At 31.3% G+C, this 13,853-nt stretch overlaps 1 long non-coding RNA gene and 1 pseudogene across 1 annotated transcript; both read left to right on the top strand.

Annotated features, from left to right (window-relative positions):
* Positions 1-5,203: 5,203 nt before the first annotated feature.
* LOC145564176 (putative inorganic phosphate transporter 1-3 pseudogene) lies at positions 5,204-7,005 on the top strand (annotated as a pseudogene).
* A 4,645-nt stretch (positions 7,006-11,650) lies between these two features.
* On the top strand, positions 11,651-12,680 carry LOC145564175 (uncharacterized). Its single transcript, XR_014094762.1, has 2 exons — positions 11,651-12,122; positions 12,265-12,680. It is a non-coding gene; the product is annotated as an uncharacterized LOC145564175 (long non-coding RNA).
* Positions 12,681-13,853: the final 1,173 nt, after the last annotated feature.

The following is a 13,853-nucleotide window of genomic DNA, read 5'->3' as shown; positions in this document are numbered from 1 at the left end:
TATAAAATATTTGATTTAATTGTTATTGGAAGGGGTGTTAACAAGCTGAGTTGAGATCAATCGTGCCTTTCTTGGCTCGGCTTGAAGCTCTTAGAGCTAGAGAAATCGAGCTCGACAGGGCTTAGCTCTGGGCTCCATCAACAAATGTTCCATCTGGGCTCCATCAACAAATGTTCCATCTAGTGTCAAACTTGTTTTTATCAAATCTAATATATATTATATATATAAAAGGGAGTTTTTTCTTGAGTTTTTAGAGAGCCACGTAGGATTTAACTTTTTCAGCGCGCCATGTAGGATAATACATTTTAGTGGTAGCCAATTAAATACGAGATTATTAATTTCTTTTAGAATTAAATAATTTAAATGACACGTAAACAAAATTGGCGAATGAGATTTGCCAGTTTAAATTAATTAAATATAAAATATTATCTTTTGATATCAGGAATTTTATCTAAATATATAACAAATTTTAGAACATAAATATATATAAAAAAATTATTTTAAACAATTCAAACAAACAGTGCATCGCACGGGCTTCATCTAGTTATTTTAATTGATGACTGAATCCCTTAAATAAAGCACAAATATATCTAATCCTTAAGGCACAAATGTTAAGAGATAATTTTTGGTTACATGTGATTTTATACAAAAAATAATGAAGAAAAACTCGAGCTTTTGAGCCAAGCAGCCAAGTCGAGAATAATCTTGTTAATATTTTGAGTTTAACACAAGTTGAGCTTTGACCTAGTTATATTGAAATTTCTAAAATTACTTAATTTCTAAGTATTATATCTAGATTTTGAGGCAAAATTGCTTAAGGGTAAAAAAATTTAAACTTCGTATTTTAGATTGAATCTAAAGGACCAAATTTTAATTAGTATTTCTTTTTTGGGGGAAACTAGATGGACTGGTTACTATTTCACAACCAATTTTATTTTATTTATTTTATTTTTTTTAAGATTAAATGACTCAAACCCAAATTGATAATCGGATGAGAATCAAAGTTGGTCGAGTGGTTGGAGCTGAGGCCCTATTTCCACCCCTGTGACAGGAGTTTGATTCTCACCCCAAATAAGTGAGACTCCTAATTTCCCCCTACTTGCAAATGAATTCTTCTTACCTTACAAAATTAAATAAATAAAAAAAATTGATAATTGGATAAATACCCCTACTTTCTCTATTTGTATATATTTACATGGACTACATCATACATTTACTACATATTATGTGGAAGATGACAATTAAGGAGTTATGATGCAAGTACATGTAAAGTTTTTGGCGTACTGATCTAACCAAAAGAAAGCATCAATTGAAGTAACCAAAATTTGATCTATTGGTGTGCTAATCAACCCATTGACATTTTATTTTTTTAAAATATAACTTTTGAGCTGATAGTGTACATGCAACCAATAGGATCAAAGCATTATCAAAGGGAGCAAATTGTAAGCTAGTCAACACATTGCCTTTCTTTTTTTCAATTCTATTTTGTAATTGCTAATTTAGACATCTAATAATAAACAAGTAATTCAAACGATAGAAACAAAAGCATCGCTTTTGGAAGCTAAGCAAACTTTGTGCTAGTAAACCCGTTGACATTATTCCCTTACTTTGTAAATTATTTTTTGTGTGTTTGAGGAAATAATCTACTTGAATGTCAACGCATTGACTTTCTTTTTATTTACATTTTAATTTTTAGATATTTTCTTCTGATGGATTATGCATTGTAGAACATATTAACATATACCGCCTCTATGTGCAGAGGTTATTAAACTTGAACACCCCGTCTAGGCCCTAAAATACTCATTTTTTTCATTAGGAATTTTCCTCATAAGGAGGGGGCTTTCTAATGTTTACTTTTTCTTACCTTTTAAAAAAAAGTTATTACTTGAACACATATTAAGGTATTTTTAAAAAAGAGTGTTGATGTGGATAAATTAAAGGAAGTCAAATTAGTGGAGTATATATGAAGTATGTAGTAAAAAAAAAAAAATGTTAAGTTTTTCCATTAAAAAAAAAAAAAAAAAAAGCTAAGTTCAACAAAAATAAAATGTTTACTTTAGTACAAATTAGTTTGTATCAGTAAAAAGTAAAATTTTTAAGATGTTATGTAAAAATATTTTAATTTTAGGTCTTGTTCTCTTCACCTTTCAAAAATAATATTTAGTAAAAATTGATAGAGTATAAAACATATTCTTGGCCTCAACCATAAGCTTAAGCTTTTGGTTGAGTTGGTCAACTAATATGGTATCAGAGCCAACGTGACATAGAGGTTACGGGTTCGAATCTCATCCACCCCTCCTTTAAAGTGGAATTAATTCGCGTCAGGTATGAGTGGGCCTGTGTTACATCCACATTTCAAGCCCAAAGGGCCTTTCATGTGAGGGGGAGTGATATAGTATAAAACATATTCTTGGGCCTCAACCATAAGCTTAAGCTTTTGGTTGAGTTGGTCCACTAACAAAAATAAGTTCAATTTAGTAAAAAAAATAAGTTCTTGGTTAAAATAAGTTTAATTTAGTAAAAAATAATTTGTAATCGTTAAAAATCGGTTCAAATCATTAAAAATTATTTTTAATTAGTGAAAATCAGTAACTTTAAAGTACAAATAAATAGAGAGTCAATAAAAATATGTTTTAATCAGTAAAAATTAATTTCAATTTTTTTTTTAAATTGAAAAAAAATTTCTTGGGTGAAAATATATAGAATTATCTTTTTGAATATTTCTTTCAATAAATGGGATTTTTTTAAATGGGATTTGGTTTAAAAAAAATAAAATGGGATTTGTTTTAGAGTGAGTAATACATAATGTAAAAGTGTAAAACAATAAAAAGTGAATTATTCTTAAATTTTATCCATTTTTAAGTTGACATGAGTCACATATGAAAATGCAAAACTTTAATAATCAATACATTTAATTTTAAATGATCAATTTTTTTTTTTAAAAAAATAAATGTTAATAAAATATAAATTTAAAATGTACAAGATCTCACTTCACTGTATTTTTCACAAGCATAAATTGTATAAAAATAGTCAATGTAAAACATGTGAGTAATAAAGTCAAAACGTGTCAATTAAAAAACAGAGATAATAAATTAAACGACCTTTAAACACAAAGTAGCTACATGTTTTAAGATTAGAGATCTTTATTGGGAGAAATTCCCAAATTCAAATTATATCCGTTCCTGTTATAAAGAATAATATAAATGCTTTAAGGTTATTATGTCGAATTACTGATCTTTAAGGTTTAATATAAGTTCTTATAGTATTAACACTAAATTTCTTTTAATATAATTCCTGATAGTATTAACTAACCAAAGACATTCATGCCAATTCCAATATTCTAACTGTACGGCTGGTCCGTATGTATAACCGTATTCGTCCTTAAAAGAAACATAGGTGAGCCGTACGGCGTATGCGTAGTTGAAAAGGAACCAAACATTATACGGTCCTTTCCTTAAAATTTAATTAACTAATATTTCTTTTAATAATAATAGACTTTGGTTGATGTTGTGCCAATTTGATTTGGTTGGAATATGTATTTAAGTCTTGGTCCTGTTACTTTTTCGATGATTGTTTAATGGTTTAGCCACTCGATGGTCCAAGTAAAATTCTATTTGCAAAAATGTTATCGTGTCCGTACGGAGGAATCTTATTTTTAGTAATTGCATTGAACTTCCTTCGTCTCTTATTAATTGTTTTGTTTTCGAAATGTATACGTAAATTCTTCACTGTAACTTGTAATAACATTAATTCTCTATGAATAAAATTATAAAAAATTATTAAAAAAAAATATATATACGTTGAGACAAATCGAATAAGATCTCAAGTAGCAACTATTTTTCAATACAGATCAACATACATATCAATTAATTTCTCTAATTATCAACGAGTAAAGAGTTTTTGAAAATATATATTGATCAAGACGATTCTATCGAAATCTCACATGATTTTTTTATATTTTATAATATTTATAAATTAAGATAGATAAATTATAGTATAAATAGTATCATTTTTTTTTTTTTAAAAAAAAAAAATAGTATCAATTGTATAAATTGCATATGCTTAAATTAATTTCATGTAATTGTATGATTTTGTACTTGATTCCTTCAAACAATGGACAGTTGTGTTTCAAATGTCATGAAGGAGACATTAATCTTAAAAATTTGTAAAAACATGGCATTGCATGTAATTATTAAGATCCATTTATTTTTTATACATATTGGAAGAGTATATTCTTAAAAGATTACGGAGAGGATTCCAATCCGAAAGAATGTGTAAACATGATTTCCATATAAATACTCGTCTTTGTTCCCTCCATTTCCTTCACAAAAACAAATATTCTCTTCTACTTTAGCTTCTTCCTTCATAACGCACAGGTTGGTGAATTTTACTCTTTAATATTTTTGTCCAATTTTATACATCATACCATACATTTCTTCCATATTGAATGTTACAATAGTTTAGGGTTTATGTGAGTCCATTGTTGGAATTAAACTATAGTAGTTAGATATACGCAGTCCATCTTATAATGATTTATAAAACAAATGATTATATACTCCATTTATTATCAATTGGTTTATAATGGACATCATGCATAGGCTTAACTTGCATAATGCAAATGTTTAGACTCTTCTACGACTAAAGTGTAGCCTGTTTGTATGACCAATAAAGCTCAATATAAAAAGTCTTCTAAAATAATATTGTTCATTCTTTCAAAAAAATAAAAATAAAATAATTGTTTTTTAGTATATTGAAATGTTGCTTTATATATTTTGTTATACTATATGCCATCATTGCAAAATTTGTGAGTAGATATACTTTCTCCGTTTCCATTTAGTTAACACGTTTAATTTAGACACAAATATTAAGGAGAGAAGAGAGAGTGAGAGAGAATGATAAAGCTACTGGAGTACACTTATAAAGCAAGGTATAAAACTTATCCAAAAAGGTAACGTGTCAACTAAAAAAAAAACTTCCTAGGAAGGAATATGTATCAACTAATAAAAAACGGAGGTAAGTATCTTTTTCAATGTTTCAAGCTTTAATAATTTTATTACAAAAATTAAGTATTCATTCAGTTTTTTAATACACAAATATGATTATTTTACCTTGCAGGGCGTAGATGAAGGTAGAAACATAAAAACAAGTAAGAAAAGAAAAAATTGACAAAAAAAAAAAAGAAAAGAAAAGAAAAAGAGAGCATATGATGGTGAAGGGACAACAATTAGAAGTGCTAAATGCACTAGACGTTGCAAAGACGCAATGGTACCACTTCACAGCAATTGTGATTGCTGGTATGGGATTCTTTACAGATGCATATGACCTGTTTTGCATCTCATTATTGACGAAGCTTCTCGGTCGTATTTATTATGACACTCCTGGATCTGGTAAGCCAGGAGCATTGCCTATCAATGTCTCTGCTGCTGTTAGTGGAGTTGCTCTTTGTGGTACTCTAGCCGGCCAACTCTTCTTCGGTTGGCTCGGAGACAAGATGGGGAGGAAGAAGGTGTACGGTATCACCTTGGTTATGATGGTTGCGATGTCTATTGCCTCCGGTCTCTCCTTTGGGAGCTCTGCCAAGGGTGTTATGACAACACTTTGCTTCTTTCGCTTCTGGCTTGGATTTGGTGTTGGAGGAGATTACCCTCTATCTGCCACAATCATGTCTGAGTATGCTAACAAGAAGACTCGTGGAAGTTTCATCGCTGCTGTCTTTGCTATGCAAGGCATGGGTATCTTGGCTGGTGGTATTGTCTCTCTAATTGTTTCATCCGCATTTGAGGCCAAATTCAAGCCTCCCCCATTCAAAGTCAACGCTATTGCCTCCCTCCCACCGGAGAGCGACTACATTTGGCGTATTGTCTTGATGTTCGGGGCCATACCTGCTGCCACAACATACTATTGGCGTATGCAGATGCCTGAGACTGCCAGGTACACCGCTCTTGTGGCTAAGGATGCTAAGCAAGCTGCTTCAGACATGTCCAAAGTCCTAAAGGTTCAGATTGATGCAGAGGAGGAAAAGGTTGACAAAATAGCAAAGAGTGAGAGGAACCAATTTGGGTTGTTCACTAAAGAATTTGCTAGACAATACGGTGTTCGCCTTCTAGGAACCACCAGTACATGGTTCTTACTCGACATTGCATTTTACAGTCAAAACCTTTTCCAAAAAGATCTTTTTAGCTCCATCGGGTGGATCCCACCAGCAGCAGATATGAATGCTATCAGGGAGGTGTATATGGTAGCAAGAGCTCAAACCTTGATCGCCCTATGTGGAACCGTCCCCGGCTACTGGTTCACTGTCGCTTTCATAGACGTCATTGGACGTTGGTGGATTCAGATGATGGGATTCTTTTTCATGACTGTTTTCATGTTTGCGATTGCCTTCCCCTACAAATATTGGCAACAAAAGGAGAACCGTATCGGGTTCATTATTATGTATGGGCTAACCTTCTTCTTTGCCAACTTTGGTCCTAATGCCACCACCTTCGTGGTTCCTGCAGAAGTCTTCCCGGCTAGGTTGAGGTCTACTTGCCATGGTATATCCGCAGCAACTGGAAAAGCCGGGGCTATAGTAGGAGCCTTCGGATTTGTGTACGCCTCGCAAGAAAAGGATCCGGCTAAGAGAGATCATGGTTATCCCGCCGGTATTGGGAAGAGTAAGTCCCTTATCGTGCTTGGCGTCATCAACTTTATTGGTATGCTTTGCACTTTAATGGTTCCCGAATCTAAGGGTAAGTCCCTTGAAGAATTAGCTGGCGAGGTTGAGGTCGATGTCGATGAAGTTGATGACCAGCGCAGAGGATCCGCTTGATTAACATTGCGGTGAATTGGAGCTGTTGCCTACTACTTAATTAATTCAACACATACTCGTTAATTATCAGTTGTTCGGCTCCAATATTTCTCTTGTTTGCTACTTCAGTTGGTTTAATTTGTTGTTTGTATTGAGCTGCAATGTTGATTTGGGCAATTGGGCTCAAATCTTTTATGCTATTTTTTTTGTTGTTATTGTATTAATTTATTTGATTTGCTATCAAAACGTGGCTTATAAATTTAATGAAATTTGAACTAAACTTTTAAAACTCTGTGTCCACTCGATCTTTTAAAATTATCCCACACCTTTCTAGCTATATCTTCGCTTCAAGGCGAGTCAAAGGATAATTCATATGCTTACTTTTACAAAGTCGAAAAATTAAGTGGGGCCTCTAAAGTCTATCCTATCTTAAACAAGTATTTGTTACTTGATCTATATCACTTAAGGGGGTAATATCTATATTTTAGGAAAGTAAATAAGATGATATTTATCCCGTTGAGAGTTGATTACACCTAAAATCTTAAGTGATAAGGACTCCTAATATTATAAATATGACATCCGTTGTAGCAATATACGTACAATTTCACAGAGAAAATAATCCACAAAATTGAGAGTGTTTCCATTAGAGTCATCGTCCTAGACTCTCAATTTTGGAGTGTGACAACTATTAAGGACTCTGGTAGCCCTCTCGGTGCGGATCGTAAGGCGAGTTTCTAGATCTTGTCGAGCTTCCGCTTGAGAGGTAAGTATTGTAACTTACCCATTTAATTCCTATAGTTTCTTAGTCGATTCATTTTAAAATATATCACCTCTATTATATAAGCTAATGAAGAGATAGTCTTGTCCACCTAAAATGCCCTTAATTTTTACTTAATTATTCCTTTAAGTGTGGTTGGTGTATTTGGTGTATATAAATTTAGAAATCGCATCGTCATATATATGTATCAGTTTTAGTGTTATTACTACTTCTTGTCTTCAATTTATAATAATTGCAACACACCTTTTTACATACGTTATTTGAGAAAAGTGGGTTTCACATGATTAAACACACTTAAAATAAGGTTGAGAGATATCGTTATGAGTATAATTAAGAGTGTCATGAGATTTTTAAATAAGGATGATAATACAACTTTTACGAAAAAAAAAGTTTAATTATAATCATAGGGTATTGCTAGTGTTGTGACAATTTCATTTTAGAGATGATTTATAAGCATTAGAAAATGGAGGAAATGTATAACTACAAATTAGTGTGTAACTCAGGCCGGGCGTTGCACCGGGTTACTATTTTAAAACTTAATATATATATATATATATATATATATATATATATATATATATATATATATATATATATATATATATATATATATATATATATATATATATATATTTATTGGAGAGAGTTTACTTTTTCAATTCAATTTAACTTTTATCTTGCCAATGCATATATATTTTAAACCTTCATATCTATAATTAAAAGAAAACAATTTGTGTAAAAAAAAAATCATAGAAAGAAGAATCTAATAAGATTTCAATATGACTATATTTTATTCAACGTATAAATCAACAAATAAAGTTGGTCAAATAAATGTGAATAGTGCAAATATATTCAAATGTTTCTATCAAAAGCAACAGAGGAAGTATATAGCTATCTCTAATACGTACTTCGTATAAGTGAAGAGGGGCTTTAGATTTTTAGGTAATAAATTTTACTTTCCCAAATTACCTTTGTTGGGCATTTTTTTTTAAAATACAAAAATAATACTTTCTCCATTTCTTTTTAGTTGACACGTTTTTTTAGTCACATTTGCCAACGCATAAATTCAACCATTAATATCTTTAATTACCGATAAGCAAATATTATAAAAAGTTGATATTTTGAAAATATATATCGTAACGAATCTAACAAGATCACACTTGACCATATTTTTCATTACTTATAAAGCACAAAATACGGTCAAAGGGGAGTGTGTAAATAGTGCTAAAGTCAAAATGTGTCAACTAAAAAAAAACAGAGGTAGTAATAATTATGACTTCATGATAACACGATATTATACACTATTTATATGTGATATTTGGTCATATTTTATTGTGTTTTCTTCATTCTCCTAATCTTTTAAAGTTATTATTCTTCCTATTTCGATATTGCTCTTCTCGGTTTGTTTGTTTTTGTTTTTGTAGGAATAGGGCTCGATTTGTTTGGAATTTTCTTTGGACGCGAGATATTTTTCATATGGAGTGTTTCTAGGATCCAAGAAGCATCATGGCAGCCTAGTCCGCAACTTGATTGCGGTTTACCATGACTTACCGCAGCTTGCCTGCGGCGCACTTCACAAGGGAGCAAGAAACATAAGGTTGGCAGCCTACTCCGCAGCCTTACTGCGGCTCACAACCTTGTACCGCAGCCCAGTTGCGGCCACTTATTTACCAACGAATTTAGCTCTATTTTTGGGATTTTAGGAGTCCTAATCCTAAGTAAAGACTACTACTATTTTCCTAGCATATAAATAGGTTTTAGATAGTCTTTTATTTATCACTTTTAAATACATTATTTTAGAACTTTTGGTATTACGTTCTTGATTATTATTTTCTAGGGTTCAACTTTCAAGATTCAAGATTTCATAATTAATTCCAAGAATTGATTTCTTTTCTCAATTCTCTTATTTTATTATTGTTAATTATGTATTCTTTATTGATTATCATTCTTGATTTTATTATCATGTGTGAGTAGTTTCATAATCTAGGGTTAGATTGAACCCAAATATGGATTAATGTGTTGTTTAATTTCCAATTTAATTAATTTATAATTCCTCTTTGTTAGGGTTGGTTTTATTATCAATGATTAACTAGAAATAGTATTATTGAATGTGATTAGGTTTACAACGAAAGTTGATTCTTAATAGATTTTAGAACCCTAATTAAAAGTAAGAGCTTTTATGCATGAAAATAGCTAATTGTTCTTGCTAGGACTTATAGGATGTCGTTCTCAATGTCTTTAATATGTATGATTCCATGAAAATAGATATGACTGCATGTTAGGGAAGCTATTAGTTGATCGAAAGAATTGAAACTCTTAGTATTGTTTCAGTGAGCATCTGTCCCGTGGAATATTTATTGATTTAATTGAGGAAAATCGATTGTTCTATTGCATTGATTCATATTAGTGGGGATACTTAATCTTAGATGTCTTTAGTTCTTGATTAATTCCGTATTATTATTATTATTATTATTTTATTGCTTATTAGTTAATATTGTTTTAGTATATATTTCTCAACTTTGATTGGTTACTTGTTTAGTATTGATTTGAGTCTGTTTAACTAGTTAGTCCTTAGTCTCTTGGGATTCGACCCTTACTTGCTCAACTACATAGTAGAGTTAGTTCGGTTATTTTTGTTAGGTACGCGACACGCCTATCACTTCATCAATTGTTTTTTCAATAATAATTTTTATTTTAATAATTTGTTTTACTAATAATTTTTTTTTTCCTATCAACTGTTTATAAATTTGATTCATCCACTAATATTTACTCCCTTCATCCCTTAATTAGATTCCTACTTCCCTCTATGAAATAGGAATCTAATAAAGGGAAGGAGGGAGTATTGTTTTTTTTTTTTTTTTTTTTTAAATATAAGGGAGAATAAAACCTAATAGGTTTCTTATATTATGCATATACACGGTGTATTTCTTAGCTCGTGCTCTATATAGTAGTGTAATGCTCCAGAACTTTAGTAACTGATTAAGAAAATAAAAAAAAATCCCTCTATTTTTATTTAAATGCCTCAGTTTGACTATGACACTATTCATAGGCATTGCTTTGACCAATGTTTGTGCTGTATAAGTAAGATAAAACATAATCAATAATTATTTGTTAAATTATTAGAATAGTCTCAAAGCATATATATTTTTCAAATATCAACTTTCTATAATCTATACTTATTGATAATTTAAGATATCATTAGTCAAAGTACATTGTGCATTTACAAGTATGTCAGTCAAAGTGGGATACTTAAATAAAAATAGAAAGAGTACGTATTTTGTACTAAAAAATAAAAATAATAAAAAAAAAACTCCGTACTAGTTTAACAAAAGATACCATCTTTGAAATTATCAAACGTTTGGTTGGATAGTTGTGTTCTAATTGTCATACAACTAAACAAGAGACACATTGTGGAAATTTTCATTCACAAAGACAAAACATAAACAAATATTTGACTTATTGAGAGTAGAGTATATGCGTATAAGATTACGGAGTAGATTCCGGAGAATGTGTAAACATGTTGTACATTTAAATAGTCGTATTTAATCACTCCAATTTCCTCACTAATCAATTACTACTCTCTTCTACCTTAGCTTAGCTTCTTCCTCCTCTCGACGTGGGTTAGTTTCTCTCTTGCTCTTGTCCATTATTACGTATTGTGGATGTTACATTATCCTCTATTATTATTATTATAAAGTAATAGTGGAAAAAGGTTAACTATATCTATTTATATATAATTTCTGTTTTAATTTGTATGAGTTAATAAGATTTAACACTTTAATTCTATTATTCTTTATTTTAAATATACAAAACACCTTTTACTTCATATTTCATATTTTTTTATTACTCACATTAGTCACATATACCTTTCACTAGTAGAAAAACACAAATGTGCACCGAGGAATTGACACCGTTTCTTAAATATTGGTGGGAAAAAAACGAGGGATTTAGTTTAATAGAAATAACACCGGTTCAAACTAAACCGGTGCCAAATTTCTTAAAGGGCACCAGTTCAAACCGGTGGCATTTAAAATAAAAAACCCCAACCCTTTTTTTTCCCTTTCCCCTGTTCATTCCCTTTCCCTTTCTTTTTTCATTCATTTTCATTCTCTCTCCTCATATGTCTCTCCTTTCTCTCCTTAACCAAACCCTCCGTCGCAGTCGCAGTCGCACCCACATCCACAACCGCCGCCGCTCATAGATTCTCTCTCCCATTTCTTTTCGTTCTCTCCCCTCTAGCCTTCTCCTACCCTATCAATCAATTTCTCTCTTTCATTTACAAAGACAAATCAAAAGAGGATGAAATGACGGCGGAAACTTCTTTCTCAACGACGCAATGATTAGCACGAATGGTCTTCTTGTAGTGTTCAAAGGGTACTCGAGGAAATTGATGTTCAAGTTTGAGTGAATCCGACAAGTAACTCAACTTGGACACCGGAGTTTCTGAGGTTGCCGAAGTTGATACGGCGGAAGAGAGGGTGGTGTCGGTGGATGACAAATCTTTTTCTTCACCGGCGCCGGATCTTTGCTGTGGTGGTGGATCTCTTCACGAAGGTATGTGCTCTTCGATTTGAAATCTAGGGTTTCTGATTTTTATTTACTTTTTTTTTGTGATTAATGATGAACCATTGATTGATTAAATTTAATGGTGAGATGATATTGTTTCCGATTTTTATTTATTTTCTTGTGATTATAGTGATGGTGGTCGATGGGTCGATTTCTCTTCTTCTTCACCGCGTTCTGCCGCCTCTTCACTGGGTTTTTTGTTTTGATTTTGCGCATGTTTTTTTTTTCTGATTTTGTTGTTTTTTATTTTACTTTTTGGGGGATTTTTTTTGTTTATATTTTTTGGATTGAATTGGATTTTTTGGGTGTGATTTCATCTGGGTATGTTCAGTGCAGATGTTGTAGGAAAATCATGATTGTTTAATTGTGATGCTACTGGGTTGTTGCTACTATTTACCATGCTGTTGTTCAATTACATGGTTGCTGCTACTCTGTTATTAACTGTAGGAAGTTGTTGCTGCTCTTATTAGAGTGAATATATCCAAAGTATTTTTTTTTCAAGTGTAAAATTACAGGTTATCAATGAAATTATATCAGTTTCAAGTATATTATGTATATATATATAAGTTTGTTGTCAATTTGAGGTGAAAAAAGCAAAAAAAAAAAGGAAAATTTGACTTTTACCACAAAAAAAAATCAAAAAATTGTTTTTTACCACCAAAACTTCTAAAACTTTTATTTTACCACCAAAAAAATTTCTAAAAATTGTTTTTACCACCTAACGGTTTTAAAAAATTTCTTCGAATTTCGTGCGCAAAACATGTTCTTCATAGGTTTAGGGGGGCATTTTGGCCCTTTCGATCCAATTTGAGGTCAGAATTGACAAAAAATGATCGAAAATGCCTCGTTTTGTGTGTTTACGCAAATCGAGGTATTTTTAAACCGCAAATCGAGGTATTTTTAAACCGCAAAACGAGGCATTTCCGATCATTTTTTTTCAATTCTGAACTCAAATTGGATCTAAAGGGCCGAATGACCCCCCAAAACTCCTGAAAAGCATGTGTTTGACACGAAAATCGAAGATATTAAAAAATTCCGTTAGGTTTTTGACGACATGTGGTAAAAAACAATTTTTAATTTTTTATTTGGTGGTAAAATAAAAGTTTTAGAAGTTTTGGTGGTAAAAAACATTTTTTTGATTTTTTTTGTGGTAAAAGTCAAAATTTCCAAAAAAAAAAAAAGAATTATTTTATTTTATTTGGGCATTAAAGGCACCGGTTAATCGGTGCGAATAACAAGTAATGTCATCGATTCTGAATCGGTGCGAATATTTTAGTTTTTTGACATCCCTCAAATGAACCGGTTCAAAACCAGTGCTATAGGGGGTTTTGAACTGGTGCTCTTTTATCACTACAAAATTAAGTCAATATAGCATCAACTAAAATTTGTTGCTATTGACCAAAAATTCGTTGCCAACTCTATTTAGCAACGGGTTTTGGAAACGAAAATCTATTGTTGCTAAAAGGCTTGTTGCCATGGGATTTTGGCTACTAGTTGTAAAACAATTTTGTTGTAATATTGCATCCATTTAAATATAGTTTCCATGATGGTTGCTGTTTTTTGGTGCATTCGTTGCCAACTTTGGCAACAGATTACCATTGGTTGTTGCTAAAAGTAGCAACAAACTATTAATGTTAGTTCCTAAAATAGCAACAAATTATTAATGTTGGTTCCTAAAAATAGCAACAAATTATTAAAGTTGGTTCATAAAAATAGCAA

Source organism: Chenopodium album, chromosome 10 (genome assembly GCF_948465745.1).
Source record: "Chenopodium album chromosome 10, dcCheAlbu1.1, whole genome shotgun sequence".
In the NCBI taxonomy this organism is placed as follows: Eukaryota; Viridiplantae; Streptophyta; class Magnoliopsida; order Caryophyllales; family Amaranthaceae; genus Chenopodium; species Chenopodium album.
The sequence above is the reverse complement of the archived record's forward strand: the minus strand, read 5'-3'. Positions and strand labels throughout refer to the sequence as shown.